The 23801-nt window shown below is 45.0% G+C and overlaps 1 protein-coding gene across 2 annotated transcripts in view; it reads left to right on the top strand.

The window, feature by feature from the left end:
- The first annotated feature begins 5199 nt into the window (after positions 1–5199).
- supt5h (SPT5 homolog, DSIF elongation factor subunit) overlaps positions 5200–23801 on the top strand; it is a 91555-nt gene continuing 72953 nt past the window's right edge. For both annotated transcript variants that reach the window (XM_063059882.1, XM_063059881.1), the window contains exon 1: positions 5200–5305. The gene's annotated coding sequence lies outside the window, so the exon portion shown is untranslated. The remainder of the gene's footprint in view (positions 5306–23801) is intronic.

The raw sequence follows: 23801 nt of genomic DNA, 5'->3' as shown, positions 1-23801 counted from the left end.
GCCCAGACTTGCATATCTAGACAGCCAGGACACAATATCCATGGTCGATCGTGACCAATTTAGGGCTTCGGTACAAAGCCTGGATCTGTAGTCCCTTTTATGGCTCTCAAAGATTCAAAGAACATTTCTCATTGAAGTACGTGCGCAGTATACAACCTTGAGGTTCGTCTTCCCCACAAACAGTTACAAAAACAGAGAAGAACCATGGAACCAACCTGTTCGAAGAAAAACTTCATACATTAGCACCTCCATCATCCCCACGTGCAAAAGAAATCACACAAATGGCAACAAAAAAAGAAATGAGCAGAAACACAGAATATAAAACACAAAATCAAAAGGTATGTTTCAGTGCAGTTCAACTCAGTGTAAATTCTCTGCAGGCTGCCCCAAATCAAAAATCGCCCAAAAGTAGTAATGAGAAAGCAATCAGAATTAGAACACATCATAAGCCTGACAGTCCAAATCTACAATCCATGTTAATTAAGACTTGCTATGGCACCATCTGCCAACAGCGTCGAGGGAGAGAGAGAGAGAGAACACCCAAATGCAGGACCTTCCTTTATGTTTTTTATCAATTAAGTGCATTTTGACATAAGAACTGGAAAGGCTGAACATATGAAAAAAAATCAGGAAGCATTAGGAAAAGGAAGAAACAACATTATTGGAATAAAGTGAATGAGTTTTCATCAGCAGCGGAGCAATGAATCAAGGGCTGGAATTGGATCAGTATTGATAGGACCTTGATGGTGAGCATGAACATGAAGGGCCGAAGAGCCTGGCTTTGTGATGCATATTTCTTAAAGGCTGAAAGTAAGAAGCAGGAAGAGGAATCAATCAAGGAAGGAATGAGATTTGGCTTTTGTCGGGGTCAGGGTAATAAAAGTAAAATGACAGGGGAGATGATAGCACTGGGCAAAAGGAGCAGGTAATGAAACAAGTAGAAAAGAAAAGTTTAACAGAGATTTATACGGGAATAGCAGAAACGTCACCAACAACCATTACTTATTTATCAAGATAAAAAGCGAAATTGGCCCTTCCGGTCCGTCAAGTGAGCCAGCAAACCCCCGATTCAATCCTAGCCTCATCACAGGACAATTTACACTGACCAGTTAACCTACCAACCAGTACATCTATGGACTGTGGGAGGAAATCCACACGGTCACGGGGAGAACGTACAAACTCCTTAGAGGCAGCAATGGGAATTGAATCCAGGTCACCTGCGCTGTAAAGCGTCGTACTAACCACCAAGTAACAGTGCCACCCAATTGGCATAAGATGAAAATCAGCATCAGGTTTAATATCATTGGAATATGTTGTGAAATTTGTTGTCTTTGCGGCAGCCGTACATTGCAACACGTAATAGTTAAAAACAGTAAATTACAGTAAGTATATAAAAATATAGTTAAATCAGCAGTGTCAAAAATAGAGTTAAAAAAGGTAGTGAGGTAGTGTTTACAGAAAAGAGTACAGGTGATGTCCCGAAATGTCGACAGTACCCTTTTCCATAGATGTTGCCTGGCCTGCTGAATTCCTCCAGCATTTTTTTGTGTGTTGCTTGGATTTTCAGCATCTGCTGATTTTCTCTTGTTAGCGAGGTAGTGTTCATGGTTTCAGTGTCGATTCATAAACCTGATGGCAGGGTGGAAGAAGCTGTTCCTGAATCGTTGAGTGTGTGCCTTCAGGCTCCTGCATCTCCTCCCTGATGGTAGCAATGAGAAGAGGGCATGTCCTGGGTGATAGGGGTCCTTAATGATGGATGCCGCCTTTTTGAGGCATCACTCCTTTAAGATGGCCTAGACGGAACTGACTGAATTCACAACTGACTGAATGGAGCTGACTGAATTCACAACTCTCTGCAGCTTAATTTGATCCTCTACAGTAGTTCCCCCCTACCCATTGCAGAAGGTGATGTAGCCGGTTAAAATTCTCTCCACGGTACATCTGTGGAAATTTGCAAGTGTGATTATAAAGTGTAATGTTTAAACATGATTTTTTTTATTTCAAAATATGCTTTATTCAAAAATAAATATATACAATAAACCATTCAATAACTTTTCATCCTTTACATACGTTTGCATTATACACAGTACATATCCGTATTTATAGCCACCCACGTGGCACTCCAGTAGTTCAGCTTACCATATCATTTCATTGTTGAGGGGTATACTCCCCGCCCTCCGACCCCTCCCACTCCCACGGGTGGAGAACCCTATACTGTGGTCCTTCCCCACCGGGCCCTTGCGGTGGCTGCACCAAGTTTCAGTGCGTCCCTCAGCACGTACTCCTGCAGTCGAGAATGTGCCAGTTGGCAGCATTCTCCCACGGACATCTCCGTGTGCTGGTAGATCATCAAGTTTCAGGCCGACCAAAGAGCATCTTTCACCGAGTTGATGATCTGCCAGCAGCACCGGACGTTGGTCTCCGTGTGTGTCCCCGTTACGCAGTCCTCTGTTACGCAGCTGCTGGGGATAAACCGTGACACTAGCCCGTCCATCCTCCTCCACACCCTCTTTGCGAACTGGCAGTGTGCAAAGAGGTGGGTCACAGACTCCTCCTCACTGCAGTCCTCCCGTGGGCAGTGGGGTGCGGAGACGACGTTCCGGGTGTACAGGAGGGCTCTGACTGGGAGGGCCCCTCTCACCGCCAGCCAGGCGAGGTCTTGGTGCCTGTTGGTTAGATCTGGCGATGAGGCATTTTGCCAGATGAACTGGACAGTCTGCTCAGGGAACCACCCCACTGTGTCCATCACGTCCTTCTCCTGCAATGCCTGCAGGACACTACGTGCCGACCACTGCCTGATGGCCCTGTGGTCAAAGGCGTTCTCCTGGAAGAACTTCGCTACGTAGGACAGGTATGCCGGCAACGACCAGCTGACTGGGGCGTTGCGCGGGAGTGGGGCCAGACCCATCCTTCGTAGCCAGGGCGACAAGTAGAACCTGGGCACGTAGTGGTACTTGGTGCCCACATACCTGGGCTCTACACACAACCTGATGCAGCCACATACGAAGCTGGCCATCAGGGTGAGGGCGACATTGGGGACATTCTTGCCCCCGTTGTCCAGGGACTTGTGCATGGCGGTCCGTCTCACCCGCTCCATCTTGGATCCCCAGACGAATCTGAAGACAGCCCGGGTGATTTCCGAGCTGTAGGAGCGGGGGACGGGCCAGACCTGCGCCAAGTACAGCAGCCCTGAGAGCACCTCACACCTGATGACCAGGTTCTTGCCTGTTATTTAAACATGATGTTGTGCCTGGGAGTCTATGATTTTGCCATAATGTATCTAAAGTCATGGTTGTTTGGATTTTAATCGGAGTACTGTAGTGCAGGAAGGTTTCTTAAGATTGTGATAGCCAGGGGCGGTAATGGGGACAAGCTCCCACTACCTATTAAATACTCCCGAATGGGTGCGCTTCAAATAGCCTCTGATGTCTAAGTCCAGCTCCTGGCTTTCACGTGTGGCTTAGCTATTAATCCTAGCAGAACTGTTTCTACTGACAGGAGAAGGAAGAGGTGAGTTACTGGTGTCTTAAAACCAGGAAGAAGGGTCTCAGCCCAAAACATTGACTGTTTACTCTTTTCCATAAATGCTGCCTGGCCTGTTGAGTTCCTCTACCATTTTGTGTGTGTTGTTTGGATTTCCAGCATCTACTGATTTTCTGTTATTTATTAATTGGGGGAATCCTCTACATTGGTGAAACCTGATGTAAATTGGGGGACGCTTTATTGAGCACCTCTGTGCCATTCGCCAAAACCGGTGTTCCCTGAAATCCAGGTCTCCCCATTACCTGGATTTGTTACCCTCCCCCCAACTCGTTCCATCTGCCCTTCATATACCTATCCACCTGAGTCCCCTCCTCTACTCCCCGTATACCCATGACTGTAGCGCCACTCGCAGCTCCTACCTGCTAATTAAATTTGCCGACGACACTACGTTGATTGGCCTTATCTCAAACAATAGCGGGGCGGCCTACAGGGAAGAAGTCATCTCTCTCACACAGTGGCATCAAGAAAACAACCTCTCCCTCAATGTCGCAAAAACAAAGGAACTGGTTGTGGATTACAGGAGGAATGGAGACGGGCTAAGCCCTATTGACATCAATGGATCTGGAGTTGAGCGGGTAAACAGCTTCAAGTTCCTTGGCATCCACATCACCAAGGACCTGACGTGGTCTGTACACACCAGCTGTGTGGTGAAAAAGGCACAACAGCACCTCTTTCACCTCAGACAGTTGAGGAATTTTGGTGTGGACCCCCAAATCCCAAGAACTTTCTACAGGGGCACAATTAAGAGCATGAGAACGGTACCTCCTTTAATTGCAGGACTCTGCAGCGAGTGGTGTGAACAGCCCAGTGCATCTGTAGTTGTGAACCTCCCATGATTCCGGACACTTACAAGGACAGGTATGTAAAAAGGGCCTGTAGGATCATTGGGGACCCAAGCCATCCCAACCACAATCTACTCCAGCTGCTTCCATCTGAGAGGTGGTACTGCAGCATAAAAGTCAGGACAAACAGGCTCCAGGACAGCTTCTTCCACCAGGCCATCAGACTGATGAACTCACGCTGACTTCAGTGTACTCAATATTACATTGACTGTTCTATTCATTATAAATTACTATGATTGCACATTTAGATGGAGACGTAACATAAAAGATTTTTACTCCTCATGTATGTGAAGGATGTTAGAAATAAAGTCAATTCAACTCAATTCTCCCTTGGACTCATCACCATCCGTATGTGCCGTGTCATATGACATGGGTGCTCATGGTCTTTCCATGACCATGATTGTTCCTGGCAAATGTTTCTACAATAGTGGTTTGCCATTGCCACCTTCCGGGCAGTGTCTTTACAAGACGGGTGACCCCAGCCAAGATCAATACTCTTCAGAGATTGTCTGCCTGGTGTCAGTGGTCGCATAACCAGGACTTGCGATCTTCTCCACCTGCTTCACATGACTCTGGTGGAGGGGGGCTCAGCAGGTGCTACACCTCGCCCGAGGGTGACCTGCAGGCGAGCGGAGGGAAGGCGCACCTTGCACCGCCTGTGTTAGAGACGTGTCTCCACCCCGGGGCTATTCACTCTAAAGCTGGTTTACGCCGTGCACCGCCGCCAGTTACGTTGCAGCCACGCGCCGACGGGACGCCGCTCGCGCCGCGGTGTCGCGCACGTACGCTCGCAGCGCGGCCGCCCCGATGCGGCGTCGCGCACGCACGGACGCAGCGGCGCCCACGCTCGGTGCGGTGCTGTGGTCGCGTTTCCGACGGCGGGCGGCAGCGGCGGCGCTGGACCCACATTGGGCGCTCGGGTGAGTGACTGGCGGATCGTTAACCGAGAGCGGGGACCGACGTGGTTGACCTGGCCGGCCACTGGACCTCTGCCGACACATCGCTTGTGTGGTGGTAGCTGGGCGGCGGAGTAGATCCGCCGCACTGTCTCTAACTGAATCCCAGGCTTGGGTACACCTGCTAGGCCGCACCGCTGCCCTGGGTTTACCTGAGCTCCCCCTCTGGAGCTGCTGGTGTTCGGGGTCGGTTCGGCCCAGTTGAACATCTGTAGCCGCTAGGTTTTATTTCCGAGAGGAGACCGCCCAACACAGAAGTGGCCCGTTGACGGAGAGATAGCTGTTTGTGCCTGTTGTTTGGATGCGATTGTATTTTAATACCGAGCCTTTAATTTACGAACATGTGAGTTTAACATCACTTGGGAATCGACTCGATTACTCCCCAGAGTACAGATAACCGGAATTGACTTAACCTTGTGAGACATCCTCGGATGAAATGGGTATGCACTGTTTGTCCCCTCTTAGAGAATCACTACTACTTTGTTCTGTAATTTCCCATCGGGAAACTTTATTAGTTTACATTTAGGCTGACAACTAGATCTCGTAACCTCTTAGGTGTTGATGATCACTAGTCACTTGCGTTCCTATGAATTCCTTCTTTGAAATTGGGGTTTGTTTTTTTTAAACTGTATGCTTTGAGAAAGGTGGCTTGGTTGGTTTTGGAATATGAACCAGCAACTAGGTTCCATTTGGGTCATTTAAACTTATCATTGGCAGTGTCATTGAAACTTGCCTGTCTCTAGTTTCTTGGAACATGGAGAATGAGGTGTCACAATGATCAGTGTGATGAGGGAACATGTCATTTACTTTGATACTGTATTGAGGCCCTTCCTTGGTCAGTGTTGACAGTGGATCTTGTGTCTCAGCTGTCAACATGATACGCAAGCCAGGGCAGCATGATATGGAGAGCAGGCTTTTGTTCATGAAGCCTCCTCCCCCCACCCCACGGAACTGTTGAATCCAAAGGAATGGCAGAGACCAATACAGTTTGGCACCAGCAACATCGCAGGAGTTGCCAGTCAGCATTGAACAATGTAGGACTGCCTTAAGGACTCCAGTCCCAGATTTATTCCCTTGGGGTTTGCTCCCAAAGCCTTCCCCATAAGTGGGTAGAGCTGCAAGGCAGTGGAGGTTTGAGATCAGTTTTCCTTCTCTTAGTTGAGCTGCCAACCACGATTGACAAGCCCCATCTGCCGGAAGTGACGGGTCTTAAGGTGCCAGTAATCTGCCTTTGCCCCTCCTGTCAGTAGAAACGGTTCCACCGGGCTTAGTAGTTAAAGCCAGACATGAAGGCCAGGAGCTGGACTTGGTTGTCAGAGCCCATTTGCGATGTACGTCATTGGGAGCATTTACTAGGTAGTGGGAGCCAGCCCCGGCTAAAACAACCTTAAGGAACCTATTCTGATGTTGGTCAATTGATAATGTGGTGTAGGGGAAGGGAGGGGGGCAGAGTAATTTCTTGCCTATTAAAATAGCAAAATCAAATTGCTTATGATGAACACTTGTGTAGGAGCCTTGTGTCTATTGTTTGGTCCGCAGGAGCCATGTATCTATTTTCTGTCTGTATTATGTTGTGTGTTTAGTGTGGTAATCTGTCAAGTGGATTGGGGCATGGTAGAAGCAAATGGATATAGTAACGTTTTCACACTTTGGCTGGATGATATGTTGCCTCCTGGGTGCCAGGGTCTGGGACATTTTGCATCGGGCTCTCAGAGAGTGAACAGCCAGAGGTTGTGGTCCATGTAAGTACCAATGACATGGGTAGGATGAGTGATGAGTGATGAGGTCTGCAAAGGGAGTTAAGTGCTTAGTTAAAAGGGCAGGACCTCCAAGGCTGTGATCTCAGGATTGTTACCCATGCCACGTGCCAGTGAGGCCAGAACTGGGAAGATTATACAGTTTGATATCTAGCTAAGGAGTTGGTGTAGGAGGGAGGCCATGAAATTTTTAGATCATTGGGCTCTCTTCCAGGGAAGGTGAGACCTGTGCAGAAGGGATGGCTTGCACCTGAACTGGAGGGGGATGAATATCCTAGCGGGATGGTTTGTTAATGCTGCATGGTATGTTTAAACTAGAGTTGCAGAGGAATGGGATCCAGAGTGTCCGAACAATTAGTGCAGAGTCAAATGTTGGCAAGACCTCAGACAAAGTTTGGAATCAAAAGCTGAGCAAGGAGCAACTCCTGAGCTGCGTATATTTGCAAGAAGTATCGTAGGTAAGGTGGATGATAATGCTGAAGATGAGCTAGCTGGTTTACAAACAGAGGCAATGGGTAGTGAGGAGAGGCTGTTGATAGGGCAGAATTGCAGTCAACAGGATGAATTGCAATGTAAAAGACAGACAAAATCGAAAAGGGTGAATACAAGACCGAAGGTGTTGTATCTGCCCTCAGGATACGGAATAAGGTCGATGAACCTGTAGCACAGTTGCAGATTGGCAGCTATGAGGTTGTAGGCCCCACTGAGTCATGGTTGAAAAAAGCTTGTAACTGGGAGTTTAATGTCCAAGGATACACAATGAATTGAAAAGACAGGCGGGAAGGCCGAGGGGGTGGGTGGGTTGGTAAAGAATGAAATCAAATCATTAGAGAAAGGTGACAGAGGGTGGGAAGGTGTTGAACCATTGTGGATAGACCTAAGGAACTGCAAGGGTAAAAAGACCCTGACTGGAGTTGTATACAGTCTCCCAAACAGTAGTAAGGATGTGGCCTACAAATTACAATGGGAGATAGAAAATCCACGCCAAAAGGGCAATGTAATAATAGTCATGGAGGGATTTCAATATGCAGGTAGATTGGGAAAATGAGGTTGGTGCTGGATTCCAAGAAGGAGAATTTCTAGAATACCTATGAGATGGGTTTTTTTGAGAAACTCATGGTTGAGCCCACTGGGGGATCAGTTATTCTGGACTGGGTGTTGTGCTATGAACCAGAATTGATTAGAGAGCTTAAGGTAAAAGAACCCTTAGGGGAAAGTGATCATAATATGATCAAATTCACCCTGAAAATTGAGAAGGGGAAGCTAAAGTCAGATGTATCAGTACTACAGTGGAGTAAAGGGAATTACAGAGGCATGAAAGAAGAGTTGGCCAGAATTGATTGAAAAAGATCAGTGGCAGGGATGACAGGAGAGCAGCAGTGGCTGAAATTTCTGAGAACAATTGGGAAGGCACGGGATATATACATCCCAAAAAGGAAGAAGTATTTTAAAGTGAAGAAGACACAACTATGGCTGACAAGAAAGATGAAACCAAACATAAAAGCCAAAGAGAAGGAATATAATAGAGCAAAAATTAGTGGGAAGTTAGAGAAGGCAACTAAAAATGTCATTAAGAAGGTAAAGATGAAATACAAAAGTAAGCTAACCAATAATATTAAAGAGGTCACCAAAAGTTTCTTCAGGTACATAAAATGTAAAAGAGAATGGACATCGGACAGTTACATAAAACATAAAAGAGAGGCGATAGTGGATATCGGACAGCTGGAAAATGATGCTGGAGAGGTAGTAATGAGGGACAAAGAAATGGCGGATGAACTGAATAAGTATTTTGCATTAGTCTTCACTGTGGAAGACACTGGCAGTATGGTGGAAGTTCGTGGTGTCAGGGGTCATGAAGTGTGTGAAGTTACCATTACTAGAGAGAAGATACTTGGGAAACTGAAAGGTCTGAAGGTAGATAAGTCACCAGGCTCATAACAAACATCAGAAGATAAGAAATAGGAGCTATTTGTATGAGATCTCCTCTCATCTTTCTGAATTCTGATCAGCTGGTGTATACCCCAGGGTTGTGAAAGAGCTGGCTGAAGAGATTGTGGAGGCATTAATAATGATCTAGAACATAAGAAATAGGAGCAGGAATAGGCCATCTGGCCTGTTAAGCCTGCTCCACCATTCAATAAGATCATGGCTGATCTGATCTTTCAAGAATCACTAGATTCTGGAATGGTTCCAGAAGACTGGAAAATAGCAAATGTTACTCCACTGATCAAGAAGGGAGAGAGGCAGAAGAAAGGAAACTGTAGGCCAGCAAGTCTGACCTCAGTGGTTAGGAAGATTATTAAGGATGAGGTCTCAGGGTACTTGGAGGCCCATGATAAAATAGGCCGTAGTCAGCATGGTTTCCTCAATGGAAAATTCTGCTTGACAAGCCTGTTGGAATTCTTTGAAGAAATAACAGGCAGGATAGACAAAGGAAAATCTGTTGATGTTTTGTACTTGGATTTTCAGAAGGTGCCACACATGAGGCTGCTTACAAACCACCAGCCCACAGTATTACAGGAAAGATTCTAGCATGGATAAGGCAGTGGCTGATTGGCAGGAGGCATAGACTGGGAATAAAGGGAGCCTTTTCTGGTTTGCTGCCGATGACTAGTGATGTTCTACAGTGGTCTGTGCTGGGACCAATTCTTTTAATGTTGTATTTCAATGATTTGGATGATGGAATTGATGCCTTTGTTGCAAGGTTTGTAGATGATATGAAGATAGGTGGAGAATAGTCATAGTCATACTTTATTGATCCCGAGGGAAATTGGGTTTCGTTACAGTTGCACCAACCAAGAATAGAGTATAAAGTACCAAGTATCAAGAAGCAGGTTGTTTTGAGGAAATCGAGAGGCTACGGAAGGATTTGAAGTAAGACAATAGGCAAAGAAATGGCAGATGGAATACAGTGTAGAAAAAGTTAATGGTCATGCACTTTGGTAGAAGAAATGAAAGGGTTGACTATTTTCTAAATGGAGAGAAAATGTAGAATAAAGTGAGACTCAAAGGGCCTCTGGGAATCCTCGTGCAGGATTCCCTTAAGGTTAATTTGCAGGTTGAGTCTGTGGTGAGGAAGGTAAATCCAAAGTTAGCACTCATTTCAAAAGGACTAGAATATAAAAGTAAGGATGTAATTTTGAAACTTTATAGAATACTGGTGAGGCCTCACTTGGAATATTGTTAGCAGTTTTGGGCCCTTAAGCTTAGAAAAGATGTGCTGAAACTAGAGAGGGTTCAAAGGAGGTTCACAAAACTGATTTCAGGATTGACTAGCTTGTCTTATGAACAGCGTTTGATGGCCCTGGGCCTGTATTATCTGGAAGTCAGAAGAATGAGGGGTGATCTCATTGAAACCTATCGAATGGTGAAAGGTCTTGATAGAGTGGATGTGGAGAGGATGTTTCCTATGGTGGGAGAGTCAGAGGACACAGCTTCAGAATAGAGGGCAGTCCTTTTAGAACGGAGAGTGTGGTGAATCTGTGGAATTCTTCGCCACAGGCAGCTGTGGAGGCTAAGTCTTTATATATATTTAAGGCAGAGGTTGATAGATTCTTGATTGGTCAGGGCATGAAGGGATACGGGAGAAAGTAAGAGATTGGGGCTGAGGAAAGTTGGCTCAGCCATGATGAAATAGCAGAGCAAAGTCAATGGGCCAAGTGGCCGAATTCTGCTTCTATATCTTATGGTCTTCGATTTTAGCTGGAGGGAGTGAGCCACGGTGTATATATTATTTTGTTGACAAAATGTTGCGGTTACTTTAAAATACACCAAAACTGCCAAGAGACTAAGCCAGGGTAATTGACACTACGTGACTCGCACCAAAAAACGAATTTCCAAATCAATAAAGGTATGTTCGATCCTTTGTTACAAAATCAGCACAGATGAATGATCTCGTAGTGATGTTAAAAAAACAAGACTAAATTAGTGATATAGCGATCTTAGCGCTTAAATACACAACTTAGTTAGATTATGAAGACACGCAGTCCTCTTTAATTGTCATTTAGTAATGCATGCATTAAGAAATGATACAATATTTCCTCCGGTGTGATATCACAAAACACAGGACAGACCAAGACTGAAAAAAACTAACAAAACTACATAATTATAACATGTACAGGTTTCCCCCGCCATCCGAAGGTAGAGCGTTCCTATGGAATGGTTCATAAGCCGAAATGTCATAAAGCGAAGAAGCAATTGCCATTTATTTATATGGGAAAATTTTGTGAGCGTTCGCAGACCCAAAAATAACCTACCAAATCATGCCAAATAACACATAAAACCTAAAATAACAGTAACATATAGTAAAAGCAGGAATGATATGATAAATACACAGCCTGTATAAAGTAGAAATACTTTTCCACAATCATTACTGAACTGTTCTCCGTAGCGAAAATCTCACGCAAGTGCTGTTGGCAAGAACACTCTCTCCAGTAACCTTTAAACTATGAAGCTGCCAAATCATACCGAATAACACGTAAAAATACACAGCCTATATAAAGTAGAAATAATGTATGTACAGTGTAGTATCACGGGAATCGGGAAGAGAGCGAGCACACTGATGATGGTGTGTTAGACTGAGTCATTGCAGGTTGGGTGGTGCAGTGACCCCCACCCTCCAGGCCGCTAAGCGATACATTGCCGCGAAGAACGCAGGGGTCCAGTGGTAGCTGGGAGGTACACAGCACATCTTTAAGAAAAAAGCCGAAATAAACATGCTAATTAATTAGGTGCCGCCTGTAATTGTCGGCCCAGATCAGTGCCGATTTCCGATTGCGTCGTCTCTGATCTGGACCGACAATTATGTGTCGGCGGCACCTAATTAATTAGCATGTTTATTTCGACCTTTTTCTTAAAGATGTGCTGTGTGCCTCCCGGCTACCTTTGCATTCTCCGCGAATGCGTATCTGTCCGTGGCCTGGGGGTTGGGGTGGTGGGACACTGGGGTGTCATCTCGTCACCTGTTTCCATTAGAGCAGGCAGCTCATCTTCTTCTATCTCTGCCCCCCTCGATGTCGAAGGTCGAGGTTCGTCGTCTGCTGTGGCTGATGTGGAAGGCTTGCTTGACTGCTGAGCCTCGCACATTTTTCTATCACGCAGTTCTTTAGTAAGAACTCAAACCATCCTGCAAATATCCCCTAAACCGACATACCCTTTCAAAATTAAAGTCGTACTTTATCATTACTCATTCGGTTTCGATTGTTATCCTTTTTTTTCTTCCAATTGCATCAGCTCCTCATCTGTCAGTTCTTGGTGATGGGATGCCAAAACCTCTTCAACATCATGTTTGTCAGCTTCCACAATCCAAACTCACATTGTCCTTACTTCAAGCAACACACATCAAAGTTGCTGGTGAACGCAGCAGCCCAGGCAGCATCTGTAGGAAGAGGTGCAGTCGACGTTTCAGGCCGAGACCTGACGAAGGGTCTCGGCCTGAAACGTCGACTGCACCTCTTCCTACAGATGCTGCCTGGCCTGCTGCGTTCACCAGCAACTTTGATGTGTGTTGCTTGAATTTCCAGCATCTGCAGAATTCCTGTTGTTTTTGTCCTTACTTCGTTCACCACGATCAAAACGCTTAATTATGTCTAGTTTTACCGTAAGTGTAACACCCTTATGAGCTCTTTCAGGCTTTTCTGATACCATAGAACTCATCTTGCAAATGGCTGCTCACAGGCACGTGTTAAAGCAAAGCAGTTCCGAATCCGGCGGAGAGCGGCTGCTTGGGGCGCGCTGCCTTTTATCGTGCGCTGATTTTTTATCGTGCGCTGAATTTTTTTTTCGTAACAGTGAAAACACCTTCTGAAAGCGAAAACGGGGTACTAATGTAGGTCTTCCTAACAGTGAAGTTTCGTAAAGCAAACGTTCGAAAAGCGGGGGACACCTGTAGTTACAACAGTGCAACAATACCATAACTTGATGAAGAACTCCATGAGCACAGTAAAAGTTCAAAGACTCTCAAATGTCCCACGTCTCACGCAGATGGAGAGGTGGAAGAAAAACTCTCCCTGCCATACCCGACCACGGTCCGACTGAGTCATCTGAAAACTTCGAGCTCTGATCAGCTCTCCGACACCGAGTACTGAGCGCTATCACTATCCGAACGATTCGACCTCCTTCTTGGTCGCCTACAGCAGGCAAAGCCGGGGATTTTGAGGTCTACCCTCCAAAAGATTCCTGACCACACAGTAACGACAGCAGCGAACGAGTGTTTCAGAAATATTTCCAGATGTTCCTCTGTGCTTTCACGTCCACCTTCATCAAATTGTCCACGGCCCGTATTTAACAGTTAATTGGAATGCTAATTTATTCTGCCCGCTAATTACATTTAGTATTGCTTAGTTATATTGCTAATTAGAACGCTTAGTTATGCTGATTTGAATGCTAAGACTTTTATCGCTAATTTAATTTGTTAGATTTTTATCCTTTGTTTTTGCTGCTTTCGTAATAAAGGATCAAATCTACCTTTATTGATTTGGAACTTAGTTTTTTTCGGTGTGAGTCACGTAGTGTCGTTTACCCTGGCTTAGTTTCTCAGCTGTTTTGAATTGTTTTCAAGTGACAGCTATGGGTTGGTTTGACATTACAGGCAGCACCTTACTGCAAATAATTTCCTAGTTATAGTGTAGTAGCACACATGTACCACCTTGAATATTTTCCAAAAACCCTGCAGGTGGTTTTGATTCCACAGAGTAGTTCAAAATCATGATATTCAAAGATTCAACCATAGAAACATAGAAACATAGAAAATAGGTGCAGGAGTAGGCCATTCGGCCCTTCGAGCCTGCACCGCCATTTATTATGATCATGGCTGATCATCCAACTCAGAACCCAGCCTTCCCTCCATACCCCCTGACCCCTGTAGCCACAAGGGCCATATCTAACTTCCTTTTAAACATAGCTAATGAACTGGCCTCAACAGTTTGCTGTGGCAGAGAATTCCACAGATTCACCACTCTCTGTGTGAAGAAGTTTTTCCTAACCTCGGTCCTAAAAGGCTTCCCCTCTATCCTCAAACTGTGACCCCTCGTTCTAGACCTCCCCAACATCGGGAACAATCTTCCTGCATCTAGCCTGTCCAATCCCTTTAGGATCTTATACGTTTCAATCAGATCCCCCCTCAATCTTCTGAATTCCAACGAGTACAAGCCCAGTTCATCCAGTCTTTCTTCATATGAAAGTTATGATTGAAGTTATTGAAGTTATATCTGTCCTGGGGCCAGCATGTAAGTGCCATTACGAACAAAGCATGGCAGTGTCTACTTTCTTAGAAGTTTATGAAGATTCAGACGTCATCTAAAACTTTGACAAACTTCTATAGATGTGTGGTGGAGGATAAATTAACTGGTTGCATCACCAACGCCATTGAATGGAAAATCCAACAAAAAGCTGCAGACATGGCCCATCATGAGTAAAGTCCTCCCCACCAATGAGCACAGCTGCATTAAAAGCTGTTAAAGGAAACAGCATCCATTATCAGGGACCCCCACCACCCAGGCCATGCTCTGTTCTCACTGTTGCCTGATGGTTGATGGAAGATGGTACAGAAGCCTCAGGACTTGCACCACCAGGTTCAGGAACAGTTGTTACCCCTCAACCATCAGACTCTTGATCCAGAAGGGATAACTCCTCCCAACTTCACTCACCCCATCACTGAAATGTCCCCATAAACTATAGACTCACTTTCAAGGACTCTTCATCCCATATTCTTGATATTAATATTTATTTTTTATTTATGTTTTCATATTTGCTCAGTTTGTTGTCTTTTGCACATTGGATGGAGGGGACAGTCATTCTTTGATTCTGTTGTGTGTCTTGTGTTTACTGAGAATGCTCACAAGAAAATAAATCTGGGGATTGTGTATGGTGACATAAATGTATTTTGATAATTAGTTTACTTTGAATCTTATTGAAGCATGTAACAGCTTGCTCTTCACATTGTACTGCTTGGCTTGCGTATCGACTGAACGAGGTAGTTAGGACATAACATCAATGGTTGATCCTGACCACCGGAGAGCCTCAACCTGAAGCATGTATGTTTCATGGATAGATAGCATGTGCTTGCCCATATTTGCTTCCTCTATGTGATTTGTATTTCCAGCAAATGTTGTAGATGAGACTGACCCCCCCCGCCCCCCCAGGAATCAGGGTCATGTGAAGCCATGGGAGCAGGTGGTGGATAGTTGTATGAGTAGCTGGTGCACATCACAAGTCCTGGTTATGTGACCACTGACACCAGGCAGACAATCTCTGATCTGACCTGCAGAGGAATTTGCAGTGGGAGGGGAAAGATTCAGGATACCAACAACATAGGTAAGAGGTTCTGCTGAGGGAATTTGAGCAGCTAGGGACTAAATTAAAAAGCAGAACCAAGAGGTGGTAATCTCTGGATTACTACCTGAGCCATGTGCAAATTGGCATTGGATCAAGAAGATTAGAGAGTTAAATGCATGGCTCAAGGATTGTTGTGGAAGAAGTGGGTTTGAATGAATGGGAAATTGGCATTAGTATTGGGGAAGGAGGGAGCTGTTCCAATGGGACAGGCTCCATCTGAACCGTGACGGGACCTGGATCCCAGCAAAACGCATAACTAGGGCTTTAATCTAAATAGGAGGGGGTGGTTTCAACAATTTGGAGTAGTATTCAAAACAAGGTCAGTGAACTTGTGGCACAAATCAGTTCAAAAGGTTATGATATATTGACCATTACAAAAACGTGGTTTCAAGGTGGAGAGGACTGGGAATTAAATATGTAAGAGTATCAGGTAATACGGAAGGATAGACAGGAAGGTAAGGGAGGTGGGGTAGCGCTCTTAATTAAAGATGAGATCGGGGCGATAGTGAGAGACGATAGAAGATCTAAGGAGCAGAATGTTGAATCCGTCTGGATACATATTAGGAATAAATGTAAACGCAAATTTGCTGGATCAAATAATGACAGCACAAAAAGATCGTTACTTAACTTTTCACCCGTTTATTTCTTCGCGCTTAGCCGGTGAGTGAACTTGGATCCGACATCAGGGAGAGACCCTTTCTCATCTCTCCGGCGGTTCTACAAGTTCACTGCCCGATGTCAGAATTGTCAGAAGTTATAAGGCCAAAGTTATAAAGAACAATTAGTTTGATAACCATTCTGGTCAAGTCAATGGACTATTGATTCAGAGAACAATCAGTTTGGTAACTATTTGGGTCAAGTCAATGGACTATTGATACAAAAGTACAATCAATTTGTTGGACACTCCAGCCACCTTAATTAAAGAAAAGAATGTTCTACCTGGTTTGCTGGAACCACAACTTAATTACAAAGATAAGAACATCCGTCAAATTTATGCTTTAATTAAGAAAGGAGTGTTCTATCTAATTTCCATCACGTACTGCTTTTTGTCAAAATCAAAAGGTGTGAAAAGCCCAGAGACACCTATGTAGATCTGGGCGAACTTTAATCATCTTGCTCCAAAGAAGGCAGCTGTGAGACATTATTCAAACACACTGCAGTCACAGACATAATCGGTACTTAATTCATTGTTTACAGGAAGCTTGAGAATCCCCCTTTCCCTTAAACTTTACCATAGCAAAGGGAAAAAAATTACTGATGGGAGTTGTCTATCAGCCACAGAATAATAACATTACAGTGGTATGGGCAATAAACAGAGAAATATTTGAGTCATGAAACAGCAGTTATCGTGGGGGACTTTAACTTGCACATTAGTCGGGTGAATCAAGTTGGTTGAGGCAGTCTTGAGGAGGTCTTCATAGAATGTATCCATGATGGCTTCCTTGAAAACATGTTACTGAATCTACAAGGGAAAGTGCTATCTTAGAACTGGTCCTGTGGAATGAGACAGGTAAAATTAGTGATCTTGTAGTTAGAGATCCTCTTGGAAAGAGTGATCATTGTATGATTGAATTTCTCATACAAATGGAGGGTGCAATAGTTTGATCTAAAACCAATGTATTATGCCTAAACAATGGAGATGACAGTGGATTGAGGGAGGATTTGGCTAGTGTAGACAGGGAACACAGGCTACAAGTGGGATGATTGAGGAACAGCGGAAGACTTTCAAAGACATTTTTCACTAGTACATTCTAGTTAAAGGCAAGGACAGTAAGGGTGGGGAGAGCCAGCTTTGGATAACTAAGGAAATAAAAGAAGGCATCAAACTAAAAGCTCGTGCGTACAAAGTTGTCAAGAGTAGTGGGAAACTGGAAGATTGGGAAAACTTTAAAAAGCAGCAAGGAACCACTAAGAGAGTAATAAAGAAAGGGAAGATAGATTGTGAAAATAAACTGGCTCAAAATATAAAAACGGACAGTAAAGAGTTTTTATAATTATATAAAGCGGAAAAGGGTGGCTAATGTGAATGTAGGTCGTTTGGAAGGCAAGAAGGGGGAATTGATATTGGGTAATGAGGAAATGGCAGAGGTTTTGGATGACTATCTTGTGTTGGGCTTCACAGTGGAAGACACGTCTAACATGCCAAAGAGAGATATTGTGGATGTGATGGGACGTGAGAACCTCGATATAATAGCTATCACTAAAGAGGTAGTGCTGAGCAAACGTGGGCTTAAAGATAGATAAGTCCCCTGGTCTTGATGGAATGCATCCCAAGGTACTGAAATGAATTGCAGAAGTTATAGTAGAGGCCTTGGTGATAATTACCAAAATTCTCTGGACTCCGGGCAGGTCTCGGTGGATTGGAAGACGGCAAATGTCACGCCACTGTTCAAAAAAGGATGTAGGTAAAAGGCAGGTCAACAATAGGCTAGTTGGTTTAACATCTGTAGTTGAGAAAATGCTTGAAGCTATCATTAAAAAAAGAAATAGCGAGGCATCTGGAAAGAAATGGATCCATCAGGCAGACGCAGCATGGATTCAGCAAAGGCAAGTCCTGTTTGACAAACTTACTGGAGTTCTTTGAGGATATAACAAGTGCAGTAGATAGAGGGTGTGAGGGGATCCAGGAGTACCCCTATTAACTGTTTGAAGAGAGACAGAGAGAGTTATTTATCATCGATGGTTTGTTTTGAAAAGAGAGAGAGATGAAGATTGACGGACTGTCACGTCAGGGGCACAGGAGGTGACTTTGGGGTTTTACTTTGGAGATAACACTGAGCCGCTCAAGGTTGCTATGGTGACCGACAGCACATTATTCATGTTACTTTCAAGGACTTGTTGTCTGCTTGCATGTCCTCGCAGACAAAAGAAGGAGGGACTCTTTGAATGACAGGTGATGCTCAGCATGGCGAGATAAATAGGAGGTCAGATGATACAGACCTCAGACATATGATCTGGACACTGAATGAGCATTGTTGTGCCCGCGGAGAAAGTGGGTTTTGGAGGATTGATCAGGCGGATTGATCCAATTGCTCTTCCAGTGAAGAAGGGGTTGACTGGTGGGGAGTTGTCTTTGTGTCCACCCTTGCTGGGATGATAGCTCCACCACAGGAAAACCAGTCCCCCTTGTTAAGTCACAGTCGGTGACTTGTAAAGGATTTCGGAGGACAACGAGAAGATCGATGGCAACAGCTCACCTGAAGACCTCTCTCTCTCTCTCTCCCCTCTCTCTCTCTCTCCTCTCTCTCTCTCCTCGCTCTCTCTCCTCGCTCTCTCTCTCTCCTCGCTCTCTCTCTCTCCTCGCTCTCTCTCTCTCCTCTCTCTCTCCTCTCTCTCTCTCCTCTCTCTCTCTCTCTCTCTCTCCTCTGTCTCTCTCTCTCTCCTCTCTCCTCTCTCTCTCCATTGCTATTCAACTAAATACCACGAACTGAACTGAACTTTACTCAACATCTTTTTACCCCTAGACTTAAAGAAACTTGGTTTTTCATCTACATATATTTCCACACTTATGTACTTATATATATATATAAAATCATTACTAACCTGTTTGACTTATTTACTTTTATTTTACTTTATTGCGTAGTTATTAATAAATATTATTAGTTATTAGCAATACTGGACTCCAAGGTGTTTTCCATCTCTGCTGGTTCTTTATTCCCGTCACGGGGTACGGGACAAGGCGAACAGATGGATGTTATTTACTTGGTTTTCCAGAAGATGTTTGATAAGGTGCCGCATAAAAGATTTATCCATAAGATAAGGAAGTGTAGAGCTGGGGTGATGTATTAGCGTGGATAGAGGATTGGTTAACTAATAGAAAGCAGAGAGTTGGTGTACATGGGTGTCACTCTGGTTGGCAATCAGTGGTGAGTGGTATGCTGTAGGGGTCAGTGCTGGGCCCGCAACTGTTCACGATATATATTAACGATCTGAAAGAGAGGACTGAATGTATCTGAGTTTTCTGGTGACATTAAATTGAGTGGAAAAGCAAATTGTGCAGAGGATAGGGAGAGTCTACAGAGAGATATAGATAGGTTAAGTGATTGGGCAAGGGTCTGGCAATTGGAGTACAATGTTGGTAAATGCGAGGTCATCCTCTTTGGAGGAAAAAATGGAAAATCAGATTATTTATTTGGTTAAAAAATTGCAGCATGCTGCTGTGATTGAATTTAAGAGCAGGGAGGTTATGCTGCAACTGTATACTGGTGAGGCTGCACCTGGAGTATTGCGTGCAGTTCCTTACTTGAGGAAGGATATACTGGCTGTGGAGGTGGTGCAGAGGAGGTTCACCAGATTAAATCTAGAGATGATGTGTTAGACTATGAGGGGAGATTGAGTCTCCTGGAACTGTACTCGCTGGAATTCAGAAGAATGAGAGGAGATCTTATAGAAACATATAACATTATGAAAGGGATGGATAAGTTAGAGGCAGGAAAGTTGTTTCCACTGGTAGGTAAGACTAGAACTAGGGGACGTAGCCTTAAGATTCGTGAGAGTAGATTTAGGATGGAGGTGAGGAGAGACTGCTTTTCCCAGAGAGTGGTGAATCTGTGGAATTCTCTGCCTGATGAAGCAGTGGAGGCTACCTCAGTAAATATATTTAAGACAAGGTTGGATAGATTTTTGCATAGTAGGGAATTAAGGGTTATGGGGAAAAGGCAGGTAGGTGGAGATGAGTCCATGGCCAGATCAGCCATGATCTTATTGAATGGCGGAGCAGGCTAGACGGGCCAGATGGCTGACTCCTGCTCTTGTTTCTTATGTTCTTATGAAGAGTATTGATTAGGGTCCCATGAAGTCATAGGAGCAGGGGGTGGATGGTCGTATGAGTAGCTGGTGCATAACAGCACTGATGCCAGGTTGACAATCTCTGAAGAGTATTGATAATGGCTGGGGTCACCCGTCTTGTAAAGACACTGCCCAGAAGGCAATGGCAAACCACTTCAGTAGAAAAATTTGCCAAGAGCAATCATGGTCATGGAAAGACCATGATCGCCCATGTCATTTGACACAGCACATAATGATGATGATCTGCCTGGAGGTGTTAAAATAACAGGAAAATGAATAAAAGGCGAAAAAGCATGTTGCAAGTGTGAGATGCAGAACATGGTTGATGAAAATCTGATATGAAAGATAATGATGGCAATGTAGTCTAGTTTTCATCAGATGTTGTGCAGTGGTCACTTTGTATTATCATTGTAAATGTTCTTTTTATATATTGTTTTACTTTATTCATTTTTGGGATCTGCTTTTTCTTTTGCCAAAATATACAAAAAATCCTTCCTCTGTATTGGTTATAATTATATTTGCTTACATGTTTTCCTTCTGTGTCATGGTAATATCTATTCAAAGTTTATATATAGATCGGTATAGTGTTACGTACCCCGTAACTGGGTTGCCAAACCAGCAGAAATGGATCACTCAGTTGGAGTCTGGAGTACTAGAACTAAGAAAGTTTTATTAAAGAAACAAGCAACACAGTAATCGAAAGGATAATAAATGCAACAGTTCAGTGATGATAAACACACATGTGCACAGAAGTAAGATAACAGCATCAGTCAAGCTCTATCGTTGTCTAGGGGTAAATGACCAATTTCAAAATGACTCAAAGTTCAGTCCAGTTAGTAGTTCGCAGTAATCGTTGCCATGGCGATGGACAACGTGGGGGAAGAGAGAGATAGAATAGGAGCAACTGATCATTCAGAACACTGCTTCACTCACAGACCAGCGAGATGGCTCACAAACAGCTTTTGGGCGGGTCCTTGGTGATGTCACCTGAGGTCACCGACTGTGACCCCTCCTCCAGATGCGGTCGATCCTCTGCAGTGAACCCGGCACCCAGGCAAGGGCGGACACACACCGGGTTCCCGCTGATCGTACCTTTCCACCCTTGTCGTTGTCTGGCACTTCTCACCCACTCGTGAGAGGCGCACCGCTTCCAGGGTCTCGTTACCTCGGGTGGCGTGTGTCCCCGTCTTAGCGAACCTGTCCCTTTTTATCCCGCTGCTGGGGTATCGCCTGTCCATCACTTCAAACAGTTCAGGGTTCAAAGGGGGAGCCGCTCCAGACAGCTCTCTCTCCCACGTCCCTTCATTACACATCTCCAGACGCTGCTCCATTGTTCCTTATCTCTCCTTCCCCTGAGGGCAGGTGGCAGACCAATTGCTGATGCCACTGATGCTAGCCCAGGCCAGCAAACATCTTAATTTTATGTGTATTCTCGTAACACTTCCCCCCTTTAAGGATTTTTACCGGGAGGTAAAAATTACAAACATGACTACATTATCTGATACATACACAATATACATCTTTAACAGTTATTTAGCTAATACAGAGAATTTGAAGCTGTCAACACCTTGACAGACAGTCATCACATTTTCTGTTCCTTTTACACGTGTTATTAATAATCCCTTAGACCAGGCTCCAACTCAGCAAACTTCATAGTGGCCAAAAACACTGATGAATTGCGACCAATGTAACCTCTCATTTGGTTTTGTCCCGGACCACAACAACAAGGGTCGTCCCATTCCGACTCAGTTTTCTCTCGCAAGGGCTTAGTAGGAGGGGGACGGGTATTGACCGCAGAGTTATTGCAAAACTTCCTGCAGTACCCCACCATCTCCAAGAGCCTTCTGAGGGCCCTCTTGTCTGTCGGGGTTGGGAGGTCAGCGATAGCCTGCACTGTAGCTTGCATCACTGCCAGCTGCCCCTGTGTCACCACAATTCCCAGGTAAGTGACCCTCGTGTGGCCGAATTCATTTTTTTCAAGGTTCACTCTCAAACTGGCTTCAGACAGCCGTATTAAATTGCCAATACACACCTCTGTGTTCATCAGCCCTTTAGTCACTGAATTACTCAAAAAATATGGGTGTTGTTTACTTGGCTGCCCTATTGTAACCACAATCACCCAACGTCCCAGTTCTTTGCATTTCCTCGGGACAATCAAACACATGGGTGCGAGTCGTTTAATTACTCCTTCGGGGATTAAGGGAGAGATCTTATCAGTAGACCTGGCCAAAACAATAGCCTTCTCCCATCTGACCGATCCCATCCTAATCTTTTCAAAATGGTTTTTTTCTCTTAGCAGGGGGCCCCTAGCTTCATTGATTTCCACGCTAACACCGACCAGGTTTGTTAGCATATCAAAAGCCGGTGACCGTCTCAGTTCGCGTCGGTCATGATCAATAACATTTTTCCCCCTGGGCAGCCGGTAAATCTCTTTCATGATTCCACCAACTGTTTCCTCCAGCACCGCAAGATGTCCACCGGGGGGTACCTCGTGGGCCATGTTAAAAACCTCATCCCCATAACTCTTTTGCACCACCCCCCATTCCTCATCTGCGGGTACTGTACTTGATTTCCCTTTCTTCCTTAGCACTTCCTCATCCGCACAATAGCCTACTAGTTCCCTTGTCAAGGCTGTGTCAGAGAGAGCGGTCTCGGCAAAAACCATCAGCCCCTCGTCTCGCTCCTGCGTCTGCACAAATTCTTTCCCGGCTACTGCTACGTCTGTCCCAGCTCCCTCACTACCACTTGTCTCACTACCCTCTTTCTTTCCATTTTCTACCCCCTTCTCGTACAAGGTTGGCAAAAATGTTTCAGCTAAATTCACTATCGCGGGCGGGGCCTCAATGCTGGCAGGCTGACCTGTCAATCTCCCGACTGGGAACACGATTCCTCCGGCGATGTCATTACCGAGCAAGACTTCCACGTCTTTCATCGGTAATTCGGACCTCACCCCGATCGTGACTAGTCCAGAGACCAGGTTGCTCTGTAAGTGTATCTGGTGCAAAGGGACTGACTCTGTCCCTTCCCCAACACCTTTGACCTCTACCTCCCCAGTCTGGGTCTCTGAGCTAAACTCTAATACACTCTTCAGTATTAGTGACTGACACGCTCCCGTGTCTCTCCAGATCCGCACTGGAACTGGTTTTAACCCCTCCTTCACTGACACCAATCCGGCCGAGATAAACCTCTCGCGTCCTTCCTGGACTTTTTCAGACCTGTCCTTCCCTAGCGGTTCGCTTAACAGCTCAATACAGCCATTCAAAATTTCCGCTTTTCCTTTCCCCGTCTCCTTCCTTGGGGCAAAGCACCTGGACGCAAAGTGTCCGACTTTCCCACAATTATAACAGACGACCCCAGGAGACTTCCTACCAGACTGCTCCCGGTCTACCTTATCCTTTCCACTAGTCCCCGGCTTACTTTCTGACTTTTCCGGCGGACTCTCCCCGCCGTCCTGACTACCCTTCTGGTAGCCTTTATTCGGGGCAACCTTCATTTTATGCGTCAACGCATACTCATCCGCTAACTTAGCAGTTGCGGCTAACGTGGCTGCCTCTTTCTCATCGAGGTAGGGTCTCATACCC

The sequence above is a fragment of the Mobula hypostoma genome, chromosome 10 (genome assembly GCF_963921235.1).
Source record: "Mobula hypostoma chromosome 10, sMobHyp1.1, whole genome shotgun sequence".
NCBI lineage: Eukaryota > Metazoa > Chordata > Chondrichthyes > Myliobatiformes > Myliobatidae > Mobula > Mobula hypostoma.
The sequence above is the reverse complement of the archived record's forward strand: the minus strand, read 5'-3'. Positions and strand labels throughout refer to the sequence as shown.